Genomic DNA, 25925 nt, shown 5'->3' with positions numbered 1-25925 from the left:
TCGACTGCTGATGTGTGCCTCCACTCCCCCAACCCCTGCCTTGATGTGTGCCTCTGCTCTCCCCACTCCTACTGTGACACATGCCTCTGTTCCCCCAACTTCTGCCACTGACTTGTGCTTCTGCTCCCCATGCCCCTGCGGCTGATGTATGCTTCTGCTCCCTCTGGTTCAGGCCCCCTTTGGGGTACCCTGCCCACAAGGCTGCTACAGCTCTATCTGGTCCCTCACTTTGAGTTCCTCTGACAGCCTCTGGTAAGGCTTCTCTGCTCTATATCCCCTCGTCTCAGGTCCTTCTCACTTCAGTCCACCTGGATTCAGAGATGACAAATAGAGGGATATAGACAGGAATCTGTGATTACAACTTATGAGGGACCTTCCTAGAGTCATGCACAGACAGAGAATTTGACAGACATTAATGAACAAAACAAAGACCCGGCTTTCAAGGAGCTTATAAGCAAGCAGGGAGAAATAGACAGCAAACAAAATAAATAAGTAAAATTGCATAAAATTGTAGGAGGTGATGAGAGCTATGAAAAAGGAAAAACTAGGACAGGGTAAGAAAAAGCGAGACCCAGGAGGCAGGGGAAAGGGGGAATAGGGTGGAGGTGGGGAGTCGGGCAAGACTGCTCTGCCATCGGTGGGGGTGGGCCTGCTGAAGAAGGCAAGGTTGAGTGAAGACCTGAAAGAGCAGAAGGCCGGAAGCCTAGGGGTCTCTGTGGGAAGAGTGTCCCAGGCACCAGCTAGACTGGGGAGCAAGGAGACCAGCATTGCTGCTGTACCCTCTGAATGCCCTTGCTCAAAATAACCACCCAGGTACAGGGCAAGTCTTGACAAATGGGCCTCAAGAGGTAAGGTTTTAGAAAACAAGAAGCATGTCAGAAAAGTGAAGGACAGGAGGTTCTGCCTAGGTGGAGTGCTGCTATGGAAGAGCCCCTCATTCTGCGCCAGAGGAGGAGGTGCTGAACAGTGGGAGGTGGTGTGCAGAGAACACAAAGATACACACATTTGACTTCCATTTAGGGCCCCCCTTGCCTGGTCAAAGTGGGTGTGATTGTGAATTTTATGTATCACCTGGACTGGGCTGAAGGGGGCCCAGATAGCTGGCAAAATATCATTGCTGGGCGTGTCAGTGAGGACCGTCCTGGAAGACAGTAGCACTTGAATGGGTAGGCTGAGTACAGAACATCCCTCCTCATCACCTCAGCCAGGTATCATCCAATCTAGTGAGCACCGCAACAGAATAAAAAGGCAAAAGAAGGGCTGGCTTCTCTTTCTCTCTTCTTGAACTAGGATGTCCCTCTTTCCTGCCCTCAGGCATTGGAACTCCTGGTTCTCAGGCCTTCAGACTTGGTCTCAATTATACCACCAGCTTTGGTTCTCCAGCTGGTGGATAGCATATCATGGCATACTTCTTCCTCCATAATCTCATGAGTCATTTCCTAGACTAAACTGTATCTTATACATTGCTGTATATCCTATTGGTTCTATTTCCTTGGAGAACCATCACTAATACCATGAGCTTCCTTTGGAGCTGATATCCCATGCTGGGAACCTGCCTGAAATTAGTCTCACCTGTACTTACAGGGCACACAGGAAGTTGTGCTGGGGTGACCAAGGATGACCAAAACCATGGTGACATCAAGCATGGCCATAGTAGCAGCAAGCACTGATTGAATCCTAATCACAAGCCGGGCCTGTGCTAAGTACCACACACATACACTCACTCACTCCTTTGAACAGCCCTATGGGGCAAGTCCTAATATCATCCCCTCCTTTTACAGTTAAGAAAACCAAGACTCAGGGAAGTGAGGTGACCCAAGGTGGAGCCAGATTTCGAATAGCCCTGTTTCACTCAAAAGGCCACACAGTCGCCGGGTCAATAACAGTCGCCAACACACACAGCCAACTCTCCTCTCTTCAAGGGAGAAAATCTTCACTCCATATTAAACACTGAGTGAGAGACAGCCATCTTGGAAGCATCATTGTTGGAGGATTCATGCAACATCAAGAAAGGTAGATGGATCAAAATAACCCTTCACGCCTAGTGAAAACAAATTCACATTGCCTTCAAACATCCCCATTCGAACAGAATAACTCAGAATTACTACCGCAGGACAAGAATTCGGAGGAATCCAGAATCCAAGAAGGCAATACTTGCCAGGCGAGCCCCAGTTCTTCACTGATACCATCATTCATGCAGGTAGAAAATCGCTTCCACTCGGCCCACGCGTGTGCACACATGCACATTATAATATTTTGTTTGCAGATCTGCCTATTTACATAGTTAATTTGGGATCTGTTTGCAAACACAAATTAGTTTGGTGCAATTACTTTGTGCACGGACATAGAGTTATCCGCTTGAGCAGTTTAACAGCGTGGAAATGGCTGCATAGTAGCATATGGCTGTCTCTATATAATCACAATATTACCTGCACATATTAGTTACATAACAGTTACATTATAATTAGGGCTGCTTTTAAGTCATTCAAAAGAAAAAAAAGTATTTTAATTAAATCAGCAAGGTGTTTTAAGTGGAGAGAAGAGAGAGAGAGCGTTTATGATTCCCAGCATTCTATCAACTGAAATGTGACGTGCGCGTCAGCACCTTTCTGGCTACCATGTGAGGAGAAGCTTTTCTGGTAACAACACTGAATATTATCTGCCTGTGACCTTGTGCCCAAACAAGGCAAACTGCTCTCAGACTCGCCTGTGGGCCGACTTCCGATCACAGAGTCACAGACAAATGTCAGAGCTGGAGAAGACCTCCATGGTTGTCTGGTCCATCTGACCATCATCCAGAAGAGCCAACTGAGGCCTGGGCAGGCAGAGTAGTAGACTCAGAATCACAGGGTTTAATGGAAAAACTGAAACCAGAACCCAGACCTCCTGCATTACAAGACTGACTCTAGTATACCGCCCATATCATGACATGGCCGTCACACTTTTGAATGGTGACAGAAATACCCCATTCAGCCCATTTTTCCCCAAATATGGAATCCACACACATTAGACACACTCAGAAAATGAAGAGGTATCACACACATCGATTGATAAGTAATAAAAATAAGGGGTTAAAGAACTTATCATAAGCCATTCAAGTAAATACGTGGTAATATTCAAATTTCTTCACGCCACATCTAGTACTTGTGGTTTTAAAAGAATATTGCCTTCAAATGAGAGAAATTCATTTAAATGTATTAGAATGGAAGGAACCAAGCTTTGTCAGTTGAGTTCCAGAAGTACCATTCCCTTGGTGACACTGGGCAGGTTACTGAAACTTCTAATGATTTCTCTATAATACTGAATTACACACTTAAATGCTTTACATCATGAAAAGGAACATTTCATCCAATAGGCATGGCATTACCATGAGCTTCAAATTACAAGAGGCAGGGACATAGTCTTAAGGTTGATATTCCCATCTCATCCCTGGGTGATATGGGTCAGAATATTCCTTACACCCAATTTCCCCCATGCTGCCAAGTACAATATTGTCTCCATCCTCTCTTGTGGAGAAAATGTGAACATGGAGCCTAGGGGAGGAAAGCCACAGGATGCTGTTATTATCATCAGGCCAATTGAGAAGAACAAATAGCATCTCAGCATAATCAACATCTTATCCCAAATCGTTTCTGTCCTTCCTCCCCAGTACACCATTTAACACTCCATGCAGATGAGACTAAACATTGTTGGTTGCATAAGACAAGAAACAGACCACAGTAGAACCGGATAAAAGATCACTGGTGTCCATCAGGAACAAATGACCATGTAATAACTCTGTAATTACATGGTAACTAGAACTGATTGAGCCTGTAAATTATATCCTTGTCACCTCCGGGTAATGATGCAGCTCTATCTCCCATCTACAGAAAGCAGCGGCACATGGCCCACAGTCACTGAAAGATAAGGGAATTCTTGGCTGATAAAGCAGATTTGCCGCTGTTGATAGTGATAGAGGGACATGCTGAAATCTGGGAGTTAATGATTTTCCAGTTGAGGCATCACTGCCTTGCCATCCATAGCAAGGCATCTATTACGCAGCCAGTGTTCTCCATCCTTAATCAGAGGGATTGGTTAAAGTTCCCAAAATCAGAGATGAAAGGAATGTGCTCCCCAACACGTGCACACAAAAATGCTCCACATGTGCATGGGCTCACACACACCAGCAGCTAATGTACCCTCCCCCAGCCATTTAATCTGCAGACCTTTGAAACATCACTATTGTAGTATTTCACCAAATATTTTAATACTAGGAAGAATATTGTCTCTTTTTATGCAACATTCTCTCTGGGACCATTATGCAGAGGCATTAAGAAATTCTGTGTGGTAGATTATTCAGCAAATATTGTTTGACAGTCGACTGTGCACATAGCATTCCACTAGGTGTAAGAGAGGAAACAAAGAAGCATAATACACAATTCTCTCCCTCAAGGATCGAGTCCACTTACACAAATAATGTAAATACATAAGAAGTTAAATTATAATGTCACAAGGCAGTATATAATTAACTGCCAAATGACTGGTAGAGACAATAAGAGCTACAGAAGTACAGAAAAGAGAGAACTCACTTTGGGATGGTGTAATCATAAATATGGCTTCTTAAAGTGCACACCTAAGAAAGCTGAAATATCAAGTTCATTGAGGTCTGTTAGAAAGAGACATTTCAAATTTCTCTCCATCCACAGTGCTCTTTGTTAAAAATAACAACAAAACTAGATATTTTTCATTAATGAAAAACAGAAATGTTGGGAGGAAAAACATCAGAAATATGAGCATAAACAAGTTACACTGTGTATAGCCAAGGTGCTAGGAGACAAGATAAATAATAATAAGCTCAATACCCCTTTAACATTTGAGTGTTTATAACTTGGGTAGATATGTAGATACTCTGTCCACAGTAGTAGGGATGTAGTAGGGATGTATTCTGATCAACACAGAGACATAGCAACTAGGATAAGACCCGCAGAATTGCAACCAGCCAGTTAAGAACGTACAAAAACCTTAATCAAGGCCCCCATCCATGTGGCAATAAACATGGGACACCATCCACTGGGGATCAATGGGGGTACTTCTCTGAGATTGCGAGGAGAGACAAAGAGCCTATGAGTCTCTCCTTGTTCCTCTGCCCCTAAACTCCCAACCTTCTAACTGCTATTCCTAACTAGGTGTCAAGAGAATAGCAATATGATGGGAGTTATTGTACAGCTATTGCTGAGGGGTAATCAAAATGGCCTCTTGAGTTTTATCTGGATTTAATGTAAACCCACTTGCCATCGTCCCATCACCCTCTTGAGCAAGCTTTTCACTGGCTGACCTTACAGCCACAGATCTCCAACAACATTTACCCTGCAAATGTTCTTCACTGATGTGTGAGGTGCAGAAATCCACTTAGTATAGATCTTCAAGTTAGTGACCTTCAAGTTCAGGACCCTCCAGAGATCTTGGAGATGCAAAACATAGACCCATAGCACTTACTGGTAGCTGATCTCTGGGTGAGAATAAGGGCACCAGATAGACAGTCTGCATTTATCCATGGAAGAAATATAAAATATATACCATCTAGTCTCTGAAACCAGAGAGACTTAGCACTCCTCCAGACCCTTAAGAATTTGAAAGGTCTCCATGAAAATTTTCTCATTCTGGAGTAAATTAGTGCTATCCCAAGGAAAACATCCTCTACAATCACCAGAATTCTAGTAAGGTTAAAAAGAGTCATATGCTCCGATAATGCTTCACCAGAAAATAAAATAAAATAAAATAAAAAGGCCAAGTTAACTATGCCCTTTGTAATGTTACTTATCTCTGGGTCATCATTTCCTTGTTGAAAAATAAAAGGATTAAATGAGATGATCCTTAAGGTCCTTCCTAGATTGAATAGTCTATGACCTAGAAAGGCTGTAATGATCAGTTCTTCAAAAGCTAATGAAGAATAATCACATCCTCAATCTCAAGCTGTAGATAAAGAAAAAGAGACTCCTGTTTTAACCAACCATTAAGACTATAAAAAAATTCAGTAATCTAGGCTCCTAACCTTCCTCTGACTCATAAAACAGTTTCTCTCCAAGAACCAAGCAAGATCCTAGGGACTATCCTGGGATAAATCATGGTTGATCCACAGAGGCCTTTGTTTGATCTCACATTTAGGAACTGTATTCACAACACGATGACGGAACCTATGCTCACATTCTGCATCTGATTCCCATGACACATTTCTATAAGAAAGTAACAGCAACAGGGGAACATCAAACTGCTCATCAGCAAGTGGGTCTTCATTTGGCTTCAGGAGGCAGAACTCGATGGCAATGACAGGACGGGACATCTCTCTACACCTGCAATTCTCATTTTATTTACAGTGGCCACAGGATCGATATCTTCTCCCCTGGAAATAAAGCTTTCTACTTTGCATTGGAATTTATCTTCAATAGCTGCTGGAAATCATTATCACACAATAATGTTCTATTCACTACTCATGTTATCTCTTCAGCTAGGCAGATTGCCAGACATTTGACTGCCTGACACCAAGTCCATTTGGTGCACGACAAAAATAAAACCTTGCATTGCCTGGAAATAACATGAGACACACTCATCATCTAGCTAGGGATGATTGGGCTACTTTCTCTTTCTGAGGAGATGTCAGAATTCATGTAAACCATCTAGTGTTTTTGCCTACAGTCACGAGCACACTCTCATTATGTGTGTATAGTGGGCATGAAGAAAAAGCTTGTGAACAGACCAAAGTTATTACGAATCCCAGAGGTGAAGCTATGAGGTCTAGAAGACTATGTGTCCATGGCTGTACGTGGGCCTTGCTTATCTTTAGTTGGATTCATTGATCCAAATGTCATTTCTGTTAAATTCAAAAACTTTTCTTGAGATCCTACCAAGCACTGAGTACTGATCTCGGTACTTGAAGCACACTGATGAATACAGCCTTCTTTCCTAGAGAAGTCTGATTTAGAAAGTTAGGCAAACCTATGTGCATAAATGTCAACACCTGATGAGACACGTGAATAGGATGTTGGTGGGGTACCAAGAAGGACCACCGTATCCCGGTTATGAACTCAGAGGAGCCTTCTCAAAGTTCTTACTATTTGAATCAGATGTCTTAAAGCAGAGTCATAAAAACAGAGGAAAGGATGATTTAGAGGACATCTCCTGTGGGAACATCACATGTCAGTTCATAGGTGAATGGGTGTTGGCATGGGGACTCTTGAGTATGATAATTATAGGAAGGTTCTGGGTCACTAGAACTTATAGGAAGAGTGATGACCTCTACCTCTCCAATCACCAGGGGATGTTTCCTTTTGGATATGCTGAGATTGAGGTCCCTATTGGACACTGACTTGGATAGATGCAACATGTAGAAGGAATAATTTAACTACATTCAAATAAGGCATCAGAGTCAGAGATGGCAATTTGGGCAGCCCCTACACATTGACAGTGAAAATCCAGGAGATAGATGAGGTTTCCCATGGAGAAGGCTAACAGCTTTGGGTCATGGGCAGAACCCATGTTACAGGAGCTAGCACAGGAGGGAAAGAGAGCACAGGAGACAAAGCCATGGCAGCCAGAGTGGCACAAGGAAAGCCAGATGAGGAGGCAGCACTGCAGAAGTCAGAGCGGTAGGGTTTCAGGAAGAGGAGAGGTGGGGGGCAACAATTTGAATGCAGCAATGAAAGAAGCACTCTAGAGTGCACTTTGGATTTGTGCAGAGTTTGGAGGCTTCGGTCAGGGCAGTTTTTTTAATAGCTGTAGCAGTACAGAATACAGATTCCAGTTGATTAAGGAATGAATAGAAATGAGGGAGTAAATTCTATTCAAAAATGTCAATTAAGAATGAAAGAAAGGGACAGAGAAAGAGCAAGAGAGGGAGCAGATGGCTTGGGCATGTTATGTTTTGGGGGAAAAGCCAGTAGAGAAGGAAAGGATTTAGACTCCCGCCCACAAGAGATTATATAACAGAGTCTGACTCTGTGTGAAATATTATTTTCAACATCCAAGACAAATACAGGTCTAAGTCTATTCCAAACTTTTATTTAACCCCATCTCCAGCCCGGACCTCTTTCCTGAGCCCTAGGCTCACATAAGCAATTGCCGGCTTGGCGTCTCCACTTGAAAGCCTAATGGACATCTCAAATCTTAATGATCAAAACAGAACACCTAATTCTTCACCCCTAACTCTCAAACTTGGTCTCTTGCCAGTCTTCCTGCTCATGGCTTCAGGTCCTCTAACTAAAAGCCCTGGAGTCCTTGACCACTAGCTTTCTCTCCCGCCCAACATCCAATCCACCAGCCAGTCTTGATGGCTCTACCTGTGAAACAGACTCAGAAAATGACTATTCCACATCATGTCCACGTCTACGTGATGGTCAAAGCCACCATCATCTCTCATCTGCCACATGGTAACAGTCTCTCCACTGTTCTTCTTACATCCAGGGACCCTTACATCTATTCTCCCCATGTTCCCAGAGTTACTCATTGAAAATGAACAGAGTTACTCATTGAAAAAAAGTCAAAACAAGTCAATCCTTGACTCAATGTTCTTAAGTGACTTCCGTTCACATAAAGAGTAAAAGTTAAAGACTTTTAATGGTCTACAGACCCCTCCCTAATTGTGTTAGATTGAGTTACTGGGCATGGTCCTTGACTCTTTTCCTCTCCCACTGTAGGCAGGGTGGATCTTCCCACCAGTCAACTTTGGGCTTGGCCATATTACTTGCTTTGACTTTGGGGATGGTAGCAGACAGGATGCGAGCAGGCTTGAGGCTTGCAAAGTGCATGGGTGATTAGGCTTTCTTCTTTCACTCTGCTGTTCTACCTGGAGAACAGATTTGGGGCTAGGGGATACATTCTGATTCTTCATCCTTGGTCTCTGATGAACCTGTGCAGAAGCGGCCTGAGCCCAATTTAAAGTCTATAGCCAAGCAAGCCAAACCACACATTTGAAAGTGAGGGGAAAAAATGCTATTGTTGTATGCCCCTGAGTTATATCTGCAGCACTTCCATGGTAATAGCTGACTAATTCAATTGTCTAGCCTCCCACAACCTCTCAGTTCTCATCTCCTTCTCCCTCCCTCCCTCACTGTGCCCAAGTCATATTTGCCTCTTATTTTTCTGATCCCAAACAAACTCCTGCCTCAGGGCCTTTGTACATGCAATTCTTGCTCCATACTCCACAATATCTCAATGGTTTCATTTTTCTTTTTTTACTTCCTTCAGGTCTCTACTCAAATACCTTACCAAAAACGTTTTCCATGATTCCCCCTACCTCCAGCCCTCCTACCCCTTGCTATGGTTTATATTTCTCCACAGTACTCCATAATATGGCTGACATATTTATTATATTTATTTATTTTTTAGCCTATAGGCCAGAGCTTCTAACTTACTTTTGCACATATAATCTGCTTAGTAATTAAACGAACATAAATTCAGGTTCCCCTGCTGATTTTCAATTCTCCCTGTCCTATACAACAGTGTTTTTCCAACTGTTGTGTGTGCACCAGGAAGCCATAAGTGAGATGATTTTAGTAGATAAATAGACAGATTTTATATAAATAAAATATATTTAATTTTATTCTAGATTGAGTAGATGGGCTGGGGGCTTTAAAAGTAATTGGTGAAATGGGGAGGTAAAGATAAGCACTGGGAAGCAGGGCAGGTAGTGTGCTTAGGTGCAAATGATCCCAGTCACCTCTAGAGCCCTTGAGAGCTGCTCTGAATTACAACAGAGTTGCTCTGTGACTGATGTTTACAATAATGACCCGAGTAACAAAATAAGATAAATGATATTCTCTGTGCTTTGCTCAATAAGACAGAACAATAATATATTTTAGAAAAAGAACTCTATCAAAAAGGATTGTAATGTTTTAAGTTCAATTTAAAGGATGATAGCTCAGTTATATGACAAATTCATTCATGTGGAACACTGCTGGTACCTCATAAATAAGACTTTCCTATATAAACATAAGGATTTATAATGAATTTGCTGATTATTCTTTCCTCATGAATAATAGGCAGAATTGATTTTATACTCACTCCTCTTCTCTGACCCACCTCCTCCCACCCTTATATGATTTTCTTCTTTTTCTCTTAAAAGAAGGCAGTCTGTAACAAATAGTTGTAGCTATAAGTTAATGTATACTCCATTTCACATCGTTTCAACACTAAGGGCCCATACGATTATTTTTCTGCCTGATGGACCACACAGACTGAATTTGTTAAGTGATAATTATTGGATTAACAGAACTTCTAGTTTCCAGTCTGGCATGAGAGGAAAGTCATTACTCCCATCCCACAAGAAAAATGCTGAGCAAACTGCAAATCCACAACTCTTCTTAGATCCATCAGAGAACTGAGGCCACAGAGCAAACTGCTGCCCCCAACACTGAAGAGACAGGTGAATCAGATACATATAGACAGTCACAACTTACAGGAGCAGAAGCCCGCAACAAACAGCTTTGCGGGAACCAGTACTGGGATAGGAACACTTACACCATGATCCAGGAATGATCACAGGGGCAGGGCGGACACCTTGGGGAGTTACAAACTCCAAGGGGCTCCAGTCTTCCCCAGGCTCACATACACACTTGTAAATAACCCCTCCAGGAGCCCTACCAGATTCTCTCAGTGATTATCAGAGAAAAATCCCCTTGCAGTTCAGTAGGGGGAGAAGTAAAGGTAGCCTTTTTGAAATACACCCAGAGCATTCTGTTCTTCTGATCTCAAGAGAAATTATTTTAACAGAGTCTGGGGAATAGGAAATACCCAACTGCAGTCTGCCACAGTCTTCCTACCTCAACTTAAGGGGGAAAAGCAAAGTAAAACTGAGGTGCAATTGTAAAGCTCCCAGTCCAGGCACACAGGCCCGCTGAAACACTGAAATTTAATCATAGGACTATAGAATGCTTCTCCTCCTCCCACATGTTAGTTACCTCCATATCAAAAGGGTTTTGTATACTGAAAGAATTATTCATCTCACATGGTATTTAAAGAAGTCTCTAGGGAAGCCCAAAGACAACCCGGTAGGAAAAAAAAAAACCAAGGAGAGCAGAAGTTGTAGCCTCTGACACCTACAGCTACAGCAAACAATAAACACTGTTTAACCCCTAGCCAGATAAATATAAAACCTTACACAAAAATACCAATTTACCTCAGTGCCTTTCACCCTGAACATCCTGCATGGCTTTCAACAAAAATTACAACACATACAAAAAGACATAAAACACAGGTTGAAGAAACGGTGAGCATCAGAACCAGACTTGGATATGGCAGAGATGTTGGAATGATCAGACTGGGAATTGCAGACAGCCAATATTCTAAGGGCTCTGAAGGCAAAAGTGGACAATACATATGAACAGATAGGCAATGTATGCAGAGAGGTGGAAACTCTAAGAATCAAAAGGAAATTCTAGAGACCAAAATCACCACAACAGAAAAGAAGAATGCCATTGATGGGCTCATCAGTAGCCTGGACATGGCTGAGGAAATATCAGCGGTTGGAAGAAATGTCAACAAAAATTTCCAAAACTGAAATGGAAAAAGAAAAAAGACAGGAAAAAGCAACCCCACGGGAACATAATATCTAAGAACTCTGAGTGGCTATAAAAGGCTCAGTATATGAGTAATGGGCATACTAGAAGGAGAAGAAAGAGAAAAGACCATGAGAAATATTTGAATATATGAATATTTGAATGCATGACTGATATTTTCCCAAAATTAATGAGAGACACGAAACCACAGATCTAGAAGTTCAGAGAACACGAAGACAGGAGCCCAGAGAAGACCAATAAACTACACCTGAGCACATCATATTGAAACTGCAGAAAATTAAAGAAAATCTGGAAAGAAGCCACTGGGGGTAGGGGTGGGGCAGTGCCTTACACATAGCGGAGCAAGAGTAAGAATCACATCTGCCTTCCGGAAAATTGAGAACTTCTTTGCACCCCAGGAGCTGCATCCAGTGGCTCCATGGCCATCACCGTGCCGCAAAACGAATATATTGAGTAACACTTGGAAGCACTCTGGCTAAGGTCTGAACTACCAAGAGGAAAAGAGAAAGAAGGAAGGTCAGGAGGCTCATGAATGTTCAAAGAAGGCAAAAAAAAATGATTGGTCTGAAAGCTAAGCTCTACCATAAACAGTGCCATGCTGAGAAAATACAAATGAAAAAGACTATCAAGATGCATGAAAAGAGAAGCCCCAAACAGAAGACTGAAGGAGAAGATTCCAAAGGAGCAGTGCCTGCATGTCTACTGGAAAGGGAGGAGTCCCAAGCTAAAGAACTTTCCAATATGATTAAATGAAAAAGAAAAGAGAAAGCGGGAAAATGGGAAGTCCCTTTACCCAAAGTTTGTGTCCAGGGAGAAACAGAAGTATTAAAGGTTATTCAAAAAAGAAAGAGACCAAAGAAAACATGGAAGAGGATGGTTACTAAAGCCCACTTTGTTGGAGATGGCTTTACTCAAAAACCACCTAAATATGAAAGATTCATTAGGCTAATGGGTTCTCATTTCAAAAAGATCCCCATGTAACACAGCCCGAAATGAAAGCCACCTTTTGCCTGACACTACTTGGTGTAAAAAAGAATCCCTCATCCCCACTATATACAACTTTGGGTGTTATTACAAAGGTATTGTCCTTGAAGTGAATGTGAGTGAGTTGGGCCTTGGGACATGAGGAAGCAAACTTATTTGGGGAAAATATGCCCAGGTTACCATAATCTTGAAAGAGATGGGGCCTAGATGCAGTCCTGCTGATTTGACAGCAGTTTCAGACAAGGAACTCCTTATAATTACTGGAGACTGCACAGCAATCAGGAAAACCGCCATTACTGTGATCTTTCTGAATACCACCAAACGGTCTGACATATCTGCAGTCATCAAGAGAACTATTTATTCTATTGTCAAAAACATTAAAAAAAAAAAGAATCACATCTGACTTCAGAAAACATGCCATCAAGAAGAGAGTAGGTTAAAAAAAATGTCATGTGTTAAAAGAACCACTAACCTAGAATACTGTATACAGCAAAATTATCCTTCAAAAGTGAAAAAGAAATACTTTCCCAAACAATCAAAAACTGAAGGAATTGGTTGTCAGTAGACCTGTCTTGCAAAAAATTTTAGAAAGTTCTTCAGAGAGAAGGGCAATGATGTAGGTCAGAGACATGGGGCCACATAAAGTGTGAATTATTTTGTTTTCCCATTCTCACTTATTTAAGACATCTCTGTCAATCAGAGCTTCTGATCAGCATAAGGTGATCAGCACTAACCCAGCGAGTTGACGTAGTTACCGCCTGAAGCAAAGAAACTTGACATTTAAGTTCTCATGTATGGCCTCACCAAGGGAAAAAGGGAGAGAGAGCGCCATCAGGGTTTTGAAATGGTGATAACTGGAAGGCCTGTAGGGGGTCTATGGTAGGGACAATCTGGGAACTCTGTATTTTTTCCAAGGCCTTGGACTAAATTGGGATAATTCTCAGGATGAGTTTATTTTGTAAGCTTCTTTCCCATTTGCTACGAATAAATCAGGAATCTAGAGTGTGGACAAAGTCTAAGCAATCTGCTTGACCCAAACCAGTCACATAATCCTCAGTACCATTTATTTCTTGAGAAATGAAGAGACACAATTCTCTTTTCTTATGTCCCCTCCTCCAAATCAAAATCCAAGCTAAAACTGAACAAAATGAAACCACAGCAAAAATATTTGCCCTGTTCTCAACACCAATTGCTGCTGGTAATATCTGTGAATTGCCAGCATTGGAAGCTAGTTCTGCTCACCAACACACACTAGGATTCTCTGCAGCACATTTACAACCATATGAAAGCAGATGGCAAAAGCACTGTAGATAAAAGACCAGCAGTAGAAGGGGGAAAAAAAAATGCTTCTAATGAAAATACTAAAAAAGAATGGCTGAACTCTATATTCTGGGCACTTCCTTAACCTAAAGAAGAGCTTCTGCAGCATGATCTGGCGATGACCCAACAGTCAGGGACATTTCATAAGTGGACCCCAGGATTGTTTGCATACTTGACTATTTGCACTCCTGATGAATGACACTTTGTGGGGAGGTACAGAGCAATGGTCATTAAACAGCTGCTTAGCAAGACTTCCTGACAATGCAGGGCAAAATGTTAACCCAAAGGACATACTGAGCTCCCACTGCAGGAGAAATGTATTACTAGTAGCAATATTATTAGTATTAGCAATAATTATAATAATTACGAGCATATACATAGCACTTTTGTATCTGAAAAATGCACTGCATTCATCATAATGATTAGCATTTGTACAGTACTTTGTATTTCCCAAACATTCTCCGCTCATTAATTAGATAATGCTGGCAACATCTGTGGGCAAGTGTTACTACTCGCGTTTTATAGACACAAGACAAAGAGAAATTAATCATCTTGCCCAAGGCCGCATGATGAGTCTGTGACAGAATCAGGATTCCATGTTTAAGTTCCCAAATCTCTATTTTGTCTTCACTCCCTGCAAAGCCAGCTAGTTGCTTCCAGTTGAAGGGGGAAGGGAAGTGCATTGGTCATGAAATTTCCTCACTCCCATAGCCCAGGAGTTGTTAGGAAGTGCCACCAAAGCCACATGAAATCTATTTTCATGGAAAACTTCAGGGAGGAAAAGTATTCCTCAAAAATCATTCTAGGGCACTGGTTTCCATAATTGTCTCAGGCCATACCCCAGGGCAGTTGAATCAGAGTCTCCTGGGTATGGCCCCAGAAATCAGTACTTTTTCAAGCTACCCAGGCGATCCCAATGGGTGACCATGGTTGAGTTGAGAACTGTGGGTCTGGGGCAGTCTCAAAGTTCAGGGAGCATTAAAATTCCCTGGAGGGCTTATTAAAGCACAGATTGCATGGCCCCAATCTCCAAATTCCTGATACAGGGGGGTCCACAAATTTGCATTTCAAACACCCTCCCATGTGATGCTGATCACCACCCTTGTCCCAGGACCACACTTTCAGAAGCACTGATCTAAGGTATTTTCGATGCAGACAGAAGAATTGTTAAATTGCTTCAAAGATGCCTTCAAACCCAGGCACTAAGACTTCAGTAACTGGACAGACTGATATTAGCAGTTATGGTTAATACAGTCTGACCAAATACTGGCCACACAGGAAGGTTCCATTCTCCAGTTTTCCTTACAGGGAAGCTGAAAGCTCGTGACTGACGGAGCATGGAGAGAAATGTCACTCTGGGCCTGGCCATTCAATGTCCTGCTCCATCTCCCATGCTTTCCCACTGTTCAGTCCTCCAGCCTCCCGATCCCTCAGGTGCGGTGTTCAGGCCATGGGACTACCAAGATGACAGCAGCTCACAAGGGCAAGAAGTCAGATCCGGGAGTCCTTGGTTGGCTGCCACCCACTCCAGGCATTAAAGGGCAGAAGAACTAATGGGATTGTATTTGGCCTCAAAGATCTCAGGTCTTATTTATTTCTGTAGCACAGTCTAGCCCATCCTGATACCCACCCTCATAATGATCAGTGTACATGGTTGGGGATTGCTCCTAATATTCCCAAAACATCAATTAAATTCGACGGACAAGTGAGAAAGAGGCCTAAGGAAAATATTTAAAAGGAAGTGATAACCATGTGCCTCAGAGTTTAAGCCTGTGACTGAGTTAGAAGTTGACAACTTCAGAGAATGATCAGAATATACCCATCCTAGTATGAGTGCAGTCAGACTCAACCTGCATAGTCAGCTACTGGTGAGGCATAAATGTAAAAAGGACAGGTGCAGCTCTGGGCTTGCCCTACACAGGGCTCTCAAGACTCAATGGTCAGAAACAGAATGGCAGGAACTGACCTATGCACCATCCTGGTAGGGAAGGGCACAGCCTTGAGGTCTTCGGGAATATGAGTAGATAAAAACTTTTTTAGATCACAAAACAGATTCTATCCCCGCCCCGCCCCCCCCCACCGCCAATGAGAGTCTTTTCTCTTTAATTCCAGCACCCACACTGATGCTGTTCTCATTAGGAAAAATCCTAAACAAACATGTGGGGCAGAGGGGTGCTACTGGTGAGTGGACTCTGGGAGTCCAGAAACCCAGAGACTGGATATCTTGGTGGGGTATGCTGTGTCAAAAACAATAAGGAGAGCAAGCCACTCTGGCTGTCTGTCCCCAGCTCAGTCAGTCCTCCAGGCGGGGGCAACACCTTTGCCAGGGATTCTGTCCCTCTCGCATGCCCAGCTGTAACCAGAGGGCCCAATTTCACAGCTGTTCAGTTTCAAATCGTACTTACGTTTCCCAGCTGTAGAGCCATATTAGTCGAGTTTGTTTGCCATCAGCTTTAATTAAAAGAGGTTTAATTTTCCAACATTATTTTGTCTCCTCCCTGGCCCAACATCCATGTCGAGAGATGCTATGTTTTCTCCCCAGCCCCCACTATGGCATGTGCCCAGTAACACCGGGGATACTTTCCCACAGCTTCCCATGGGACATGGCACGCAGAGGTTACGGCACATGGCTAGAGTCTATGGTTAATAAGTCTTCCCTGCACCATGGAGCCTTGTAATGAAAGTAAAATGTTCCCTTTGCAAACCCAGGCCCCTTTTTTATTCTCTACAGTATTTTTTTTTCAAGTCTTCCCACAAGCTTCACATGGAGCCAGCCTGAGGAACTCTAACTTGATTCCAATCTGATTATCCAACATGGTCCTATCAGCTGAGACAGCAACATTTATCACATTAATAGGAAGGATAGAAGAAAACTGGGATCCCATCCAACAGGAGCGTTTTTATCACATGTTGCACTGTCTTACAAATCCAATTATCACCAGCTGAAGGTCTTAACAGCCCTTGAATTGCAGCTTTCAAATCTTAAAGGACCACGATGCACATTTTCTTAGAGTCTTTGAGCTGTACATCCATCAGTACAGTTCCAGGCATCCAGGCCACATGACAACTTCAGAGCTAATGTTGCCTATGGAATGTTTGTCCTGAGTTCAAGCAGTGAATTTAACAGAAGCTTAGATTGGGGATTTCCATTGACTTTATTCTACTCAACAAATATGAGCCTCTAATTTTACTTCACAGAGCTAGCATCTTGGAAGCCAAGTGTTGTAAAGCTCTGAGGTGAGATCATGGCAACTGTCAGAAACTGGGGGCAGTGTCTTTTGTGGGGCCACATGGGACTAGAAGTTCACTTACAAATTTAGAGAGCTGTGATAACAAATATCATGTGGACACTGAAGAAACATCACCCAAAATTACAAATATAAAGGTCTGAGAACGGCACTAAATAAAACACAGCAACTTCCACTAGAGCAAAGAAAGGAGCTTGGAAATGCTCTGTCCACCAAAAAATAGACTATAAAGTTTCACAAAATTGATAAAACAAAACACAACCATACTGAGCAAAGGCATACAACAACCAGAGCAGCATATATTCTTGTAAAAGTGCTGAACTTTAGTGAAGAACTCTGGAGATCTTTGGTGTTCTGACACCACCAGCAGCCCAGTCAATTTGGAGGTTCTTTCATGGTAGGGCAAGTTGTGAGGACCAGCAGCTCCACTGCCATGATTTAAGGGACTCACCTAAGCTAGAGCAGTGAGTGATGCTGGTATTGTTGGTAGAAATGACCCTCTGAAGGGCTAGAGAGGAAAGCCAATGGCTCTACTAGCCTGAGGTTTGGTCAGGGTCGGGCATGCTTGTACAGCCTAGAAAGCACTCATGAGCCATACACTCTTCATTGACTCTAAGGCTGTGAACATGAGCCTAAAGGACTCAAAGGACCCTGGTAGAAGGTAAAAACCAAAACATATTAGAAAATGACTTGAACTTTGAATATGCTTCCCTATCCACACACTAATCTATCAGCAGAAGATTTATTGGCTTGAGATGTTCAAGCACAGCCTTTGTTCAATCACTGGCTGACAACTCAACTGCAAAGAACAAGGGGCAACGTGTAGGAGGCTAGGCTTTAAAATTAAAACAAAGATTTTTTTTTTTTTTTTAAATCTGAGGAGAGACATTAGTGACTGGACACTGTAAAGCAGAGAAGACAGATTTCACTGATTTCACTGATTATTCTAGACAAATTACTAAGCAAAGCAAAAAAAAAAAAATATATATATATATAGTAAAAATAGCAACATTTACAGGGGGAGGACTAGGATCCAGGATCCAGATTTGCTACATATACCATCTGAAATGTATATGCTACATATACCATCTGAAATATCAACTTTTTTAAAAAAAGAGAGAGATTCACAGAGAAACAGGAAAGTGTGACCTATACTCACAAAAGAAGTAGGCAATAGAACCTGTGTGTCCCCAGATATTGGGTTTAGCAGTTAAAACTTCAAAGCAGTTCTTATAAATATATTTTAAAAACTAAAGGAAACCATGCTTCTAATAATTAAAGTAAGACAACAATAAATCAGTAAATTCAGATTTTTCAACACAGAAACAAAAATTATAAAGAACCAAGTGCAAATTATGGAGTAGAAAAGTATACAATGAGAAAAGGAAAACTTAACTGGAGGACTCAATAGCAGATTTGAGATGACAGAAGACTCAGTGAACTTGGAAACAGATTAATAGAAATTATCCAAACTGAAAAACAGAGGGGAAAAAAATAAAAAAATAAACAGTCTCAGAGGATCAACATATACATAATGGGAGTCTCAGTATAAGAGAAAGAAAGGGGCAGAAAATATATTCAAAGAAATTGTTGGGAAAATTCCCCAAAGTTGGTGAAAAACATTAATCTATATAATAAGAAGTTCTATAAATCCAAAGTAGGATAACTACAGAGATATCCATGTCTAGAAACATAATAATCAAACAACTGCAACCAAAGGGAAAGAGAAAATCTTGACAGCAGCAAAATAAAACTGACAGGAGAGCAGTGATATGGTTAAGGCTGATTTCTCATCTGAAACAATGGAGGACAGGGCAGTGGAATGACATATTCAAAGTACTGATAGGAAAAACCACTGCAATCAAGAATTCTATATCCAGCAGAACTCTCTGTCAAATACAAAGGTGAAACACAGACATTCTCAAATAAATAATCTGTTGCTTTTCAAGTAACACCAAAGAAACTCTTTCAGTATGAAAATAAATGACCAGGTGGTAACTTGAATTCACAGCAAGAAATGAAGAACAGAACAAATGGTAGGTATGTAGAATTATATAAAAGTCTTTATAAATCTTTTACAAATCATAAAAAGTCTTTATTTTTTCTCATTTCTTCTCTAAAGTCCTTAAAAGATAAAATTAAATAAAGAAAAATTATATGTATTGCTATGTTGATAACATATATGGATATAGCATATCTAACAGTAATAGGACAAAGAAGGGGGAGGAAATAGAGCTACAATAGAGTAAATTTTAAGGCCTCCTGGGTGGCTCAGTCAGTTAAGCATCCGACTCTTGATTTCTGCTCAGGTCATGATCTCAGAGTCATGTGGCTGAGCACCATGTTGGGCTCCATGCTGGGCATGGACCTTGCTTGAGATTCTCTCTCTCCCTCTGTCCTCCCACCCCTGGCTCACATGCTCTCTCTCTCAAGAAAAAAAAAAGAAAGAAAGAAAGAAAGAAAGAGTAAATTTTCTATATTTTCCCAGAATTTAGTCAGCATTAATCTGAAGTAGATTGTGATAAGCTAAACTGAAGAGTAAAATCATTAAAGCAACTGATAAAACCACAAATCAAATATACAAATAAAATGTCAATAGAAGAATGACAATGATACACTAAAAAAATATTTAACACAGAAGTAGTCAATTTAAAAGAAACAAAGGAACTTAGAAGATAGGAATCATACAGAAAACTAGTAAAATGTCAAATGTAAATCCAACCATAAAAATAACCATCATTAAATATAAGTGGTATAAATACTCCAATTGAAAGGCAGAGATGGTCAAATTAGATAAAAATGTAAGATCACATTACAAGCGGTCTAAAAGAGATACACCTTGCATTCAAAGTTACAAATAGGTTGAAAATAAAAAGATACTATGCAAACAATAACCATAAGAAAGAAGGCATCTGATTATAAAGGAAGAATTTTAATATCAGACAAAACAGACTTCAAGACTAGAAACATTATTAATGACAAAGAGGCACATTGCATAATGAAATCCACATAGGATGTGTTTTTAAAAAAAACTTATAGATATATATGAATCCAAAAACTCAACCTCAAAATACAGCAAAGAAAAATGGACAAAATTGCAAGAAAAAATAGACTAATCAACAGTTAAGGTTGAAAATTTCAATACCTCACTCTCAATAATTGATAGAAAAACCAGAAGTTTTAAAGAATACTATGAATCAGTCTGACCTGTTTATTTTCTACAAGACTCCAATCAGTATCTGTAACATAAATGTGTACTTCCAATGCACATGGAATATTCTCCAGGACTGAACATATAGTAGAACAAAATAACATTTAAAAGGATCAAATCAGGAAAGTATCTCCCCAATATTGATAAATTAAATTATAAATCAGTAACAGAAAGAAATCTGGGAAGTCCCGAAATATTGGTAAATTAAACAATATACTTATAAATACTGCATTGATCAAAAAAGAAGTCCAAGAATAATAAAAAATATTTTTGCTGAATGAAAACAGAACATAACATATCAACATTTATGGGATGTAACAAAAGCAGCATTTAGAGGGGAATTTATAGCTGGATGTTTACAGCTTAATGTTAGAAAAGAAGAAAAGTCTCAAATCAATAACCTAAGCTTCCACCTTAGAAACTAGAAAAGAAGAGAAAACTAAATTGAAATCAAACAGAAGAAGAAAAATAATAATGATTTAGGGAGAAAAATCAATGAAATAAAACGAGAAAACAATAGAACCAGTGAAACAGAAATTGGTTCACTGAAAAAATAACAGAACTGGCAAATCTTTAGAGTAACCAAGAAGAAAGAAGAAAAAAATCACCAAAATCAAATGAAAGGACATGATCCTACAGACTCTAACATGATACAACTATAAACATAATAGAAGGAAATTTTAACAATTTTATGCCAATAAATTATACAACTTAGATAAATTCCTAGAAAAAAAGTTGCAAATTAACTCAAGAGAAGTAAAATAGCTGAATAAAACCGAATCAAAGTATTTTTTAAAAGATTTTATTTATTTATTTGACAGAGAGTTAGAGAGAGAGCACACGTAGGCAGAGTGGCAGGCAGAGGGAGAAGGAGAAGCAGGCTCTCCACTGAGCAGAGAGCCGGGCATGGGGCTCGATCCCAGGACCCCAGGATCATGACCTGAGCCGAAGGCAGCCACTTAAAAGACTGAGCTCCCCAGGTGCCCCTAAAACTGAATCAAAGTATTAAATTAGTAATTAAAAATCTCCCCACAAAGAAAAGCCTGGTCCATGTGCCTTCACAGTGAATTCTATCAAATATTTTAAAAAGAAAAATATTAATCCATCACAAACTCTTTCAAAATATAGAGAGGGATGGAGCACTTCCAACTCATTTTATGAGGCCAGTATTACCTGATATCAAATCCAGACAAAGAAATCACAAGTAAAAAAACCCAAAACTACAGATAAATATCCTTCATGAGCACAAATGCAAAACCCTTTAACAAAATATTAGTAAGCTGGATCTAGCAACATATAGAGAGTATTATATACCAAAACCATCTGGGACTTACTACAGGAATAATAACTTGACTTAGTATCTGAAAATCTATTAGTGAAATACATCATGTAATAGAATAAAAGAAAAAGTCACATGGTCATCTCAATACATGAATAAAAAACACTGGGTAAAATTGAAAACCCATTCACAATAAAAACTCTCAACCAAGAGGATTAGAAAGAAACATCCTCAATCTGACAAAGATATCTATGAAAAATCCTCAGCTAACATCATACAATAATGATAGAAGACTGGATGTTTCCTCCTAAGATCACTGAAGAGGCAAAGGCTATCCAATTCTGACATTTCTATTCAACATTGTACAGAGGTTCTACTCAGTGCAAACAGGAAGAAAGAAAGAAAGGGGAGGGGAGGAAGGAAGGAAGGAAAAAAGGAAAGAAGGAAGGGAGGAAGGGAGGGAGGGAGGAAGGGAGGAAGGAAGGAAGGAAGGAAGGAAGGAAGGGAAAAAATCTGATTAAAAAGGAAGATAGAAAACTGTTTTTATTCTCAGATGATATAATCCTGGATGTAGAGGATTCTAAAGAGTTCACAAAGAAACTATTAGAACTAATACACAATTTTGCAATGTTGCAGAAAATAGAGATAAATAAAAATGAATCATTTCTATAAAGAATTAAATACCTAAGAATAAATGTCTACACTGATAACTATAAAACAGTGTGGACAGAAATTTTAACAGATCTAAGTAAATGGAGGTATTCCATGTTCATGGATATGGAGACTCAATATTGTCAAGATGGCAAATCAATGCAATTCCTACCCAAACCTCAGCAGGCTGGTATACACTGACAATCTATTTCTAAACTATACATGGAAATCCAAAGGATGTAGAAGAGCAAAAACAATTTTGAAAAAAGAAGATTGAGTTGGAGGACTTATACTACCTGACTTCAAACTTACTTTAAAGTCACAGTAATTAATAATGTGTGTTACTGGGGGCACTGGGTGGCTCAGTTGGTTAAGCAGCTGCCTTCAGCTCAGGTCATGATCCCAGGTCCTGGGATGGAGCCCCGCATCGGGCTCCGTGCTCAGCGGAGAGCCTGCTTCTCCCTCTCCCTCTGCCTGCCACTCTTGCCTACTTGTGCTATCTCTCTGTCAAATAGATAAATTAAAAATATCTTAAAAAAAAAAATAATGTGTGTTACTGGTGCAAGGATAGACATTTAGATCAAAATAGAATTGATATTCCAGAAATAAATCTCATTCAAAAAGGATTCATAATCCCATTTATGGTCAATGAAATTTTGAACAAAACTGCTAAAACAAATTCAATGAGAGAAAGACTGTATCTTCTACACATGGACCTAAACCAGCTGAATAGCTGTGTGAATAAAAATGAATTTAAGGGGTACCTGGGTGGTTCAGTCAGTTAAGTGTCTGCCTTTGAATCAAGTCATGATCCCAGGATCCTGGGATCCTGGGAACATCAGGTTCCCTGCTCAGTGGGGAGCCTGCTTCTCCCTCTCCCTCTGCAGCACCCCTGCTTGTGTTCTCTTGCTCTCTCTCTCTCTCTCTCCCCGTCTCTGTCAAATAAACAAATAAATAAATCTTCTAAAAAATGAATTTAAATCCTTGCTTTATATTATACAGAAAATAAACTGAATCACAGATTTAAATCTAAGACCTAAAACATGATACCTAAGACCTATGATACTTCTAGAAGAAAATATAGGAGAAACATTTTGAGTGGGGGAAGTGGCAGAGGGAGAAGGAGAGGGATAAGCAGACACTCCCTAATGAGCAGGAAGCCCAATCAGGGCTCGATCCCAGGACCCAGAGATCAAGACCTGAGCTGAAGGCAGATGCTTAGCCAACTGAGCCACCCAGGTGCCCCCCAATTTTTTTTTTGAAAACACCATTAAGAAATGAAACGACAAGCCAAAGACAGGGAGAAAAATATTTACAAATCATATATCTAATGAAGGACTTGTATCCAGAATATATAAAATATTCTTACAACTTAATAAGACTATAAACAACATCATTAAGAAATCACTGTAAGATTTGAACAGACACTTCACCCAAGAAGATATATGAAGGGTAATAAGCCATGAAGAGATGTTCAGCTTCATTAGTCATTAAGGAAATTCAAATTAAATCCACAAGGAGATACCCCCTGTGGTTTATACACCCCCTAGAATGGCTATAATCAAAAAGAGAGACAAAAACAAGTGTTGGTAAGGATGTGGAGAAGATGCAGAACTCATCAATTGCTGGTGGAAATGTAAAATGTTATAACCACTTTGGAAAAACAGTTGGCAGGGTTTTTTTTTTAAGTTAAAAATAAACTTATTATATGACCTAGTGATTCCACTTCTAGGAATCTCCACAAGAGAAATGAAAACATATGTTCACATAAAGACATGTAGGTGAATGTTCATAGCAGTGTTATTCATAATAGCCCCAAATCTGGGAACTATCCAAATGTCTAGCAACTAGTAAATGAATAACCAAAATGTGTGGTATCTTCACAATAGAACACTAGTAGGCAATGGAAAGGAATACATTGCTGATGTGTCCTACAACATAGATCAACCTCAGAAACATTATGAAAGAAGCCAAATGCAAAAACTACGTATTATAAAATTCCATTTATATGAAATACCCAGAAAAGGAAAATATATAGATACAGAAAGTAGATCAATGGTTGTCTACAGCTGGGGGGGTGGGGTGGTAAGAAATGAAGATTAACTGCAAATAGGCACAAAGGAAATTTCTGGAGTGATGGAAATGTTCTAAAAGTGAATTGTGGTGATGATTACACAAGTATAAATTTACTTTAAAATAATTGAATTCTACACTAAAGCGGGTGAATTTTACCTTATGTAAACTGTACTTTAACAAAGCCATGGCAAACAAACAACACAACAGTGAGCTGCACTCTTCACTCAGCTCTTTCCTGAAGGCAGACATTAAGGACTACTCTACGCTTCTCTCCCTGGAGGAGAGATGGTGCTGTCCCTGATCAAGACTACTCCCATCACCCTTCTGCTAGGTACGATTTATTCCCAACTCCCTTTGTTTCTCCCAAGTTCCCCACTAGCTGCTTCCTTTTACCACAGTCTATGACAGACATGGCCCTGCTCTCCCTTCCCATCCCCCAACCAGCCCCACTGGGGCTCCCTTCACCAGGACAGCAAGCCTGCACTCATCTATTGTGGTCTAAATACCGCAGCTGATGGATGCTTTGCAGTTCTCCTCTAGATCCCACCTTAAAAATATTTCCATTTAGGTTCCTTGACATCATTCTCTCTAGGTTTTCCTCTGACTTCTCTGCATACTCCTCAAAATCATTTGTTAGATAACTTCTCTGAATCTTACCTTCAATCTCTGTGGGATCCTTCCCTGTTCTATTACCTGCGGACCTAGCACATCCCACCTTTGTGAAAAGCTTCACCAACCACATCTGCCAATGACTCCACAGTTGGTTATCTTCCAGTGACCCTCCCTTCTGAGTGTCACAGGCATATGTCAACTGCTGTCTGCATAGCTCTAATTTGGTATCAAAGAGACACTCCTGGGACAGTAGGTCCAGTATTAAATTCCATATTCTTCTTCTTCTGTGCTCCTTCTTTCCAAATCGTCACTTAAGTATGAAACCTGGAAGCTACCCGGCAGTCTTTCCTCTCCCTAACTCCTGCACTGGACTGCTAACACATCCCACCCTACCATTTCTAGTTTTCATTTTCTCTCCTCCTTTTTGCCCCCTCTGCTACTGGCTTCATCATTTTTATTACTCTCTCATTTTAGCATTTCTGAAATAGCCTCAAAATAGTCATTTTAGGGGCGCCTGGGTGGCTCAGTCGTTAAGCATCTGCCTTCGGCTCAGGTCATGATCCCAGGGTCCTGGGATCGAGCCCCGCATCGGGCTCCCTGCTTAGCGGGAAGCCTGCTTCTCCCTCTCCCACTCCCCCTGCTTGTGTTCCCTCTCTCTCACTGTGTCTCTCTCTGCCAAATAAAAAATAAAATCTTAAAAAAAAAATAGTCATTTTAGATCTTTTTTTACACGAGTGAATGAAACATTTACTTACTCGAACAAAGAGGAGAAAAGAAGTAATTCAAAATGTTAAGCAAATGTGCTATCATGTTAGCAAATAAGGTCCTATATGTGTTTCAACAATTACGAAGACCCTGGTTAGTACTAGTTAAAGAGAAAAACATTTAGAGGTCTCCTCTGCATTCTTTATCTGTATGCTTTCATCTTTAGATTTCAATCTAAGCCTCTTAAAAAACTCATTATTTCAGACTGTTCTAATTTAAAATTCTCAATA

The 25925-nt window shown here is 40.5% G+C and overlaps 1 protein-coding gene and 1 pseudogene across 10 annotated transcripts in view; one reads left to right on the top strand and one right to left on the bottom strand.

Annotated features, from left to right (window-relative positions):
• Nucleotides 1–25925, bottom strand: part of NTM (neurotrimin) — a 953201-nt gene that overhangs the window by 270795 nt on the left and 656481 nt on the right. The gene's annotated exons all lie outside the window — the stretch shown is intronic.
• LOC116645747 lies at nucleotides 45–15949 on the top strand (annotated as a pseudogene).

Source organism: Phoca vitulina, unplaced genomic scaffold (assembly GCF_004348235.1).
Source record: "Phoca vitulina isolate PV1807 unplaced genomic scaffold, GSC_HSeal_1.0 scaffold34, whole genome shotgun sequence".
NCBI classification, from domain to species: Eukaryota; Metazoa; Chordata; class Mammalia; order Carnivora; family Phocidae; genus Phoca; species Phoca vitulina.
The sequence above is the reverse complement of the archived record's forward strand: the minus strand, read 5'-3'. Positions and strand labels throughout refer to the sequence as shown.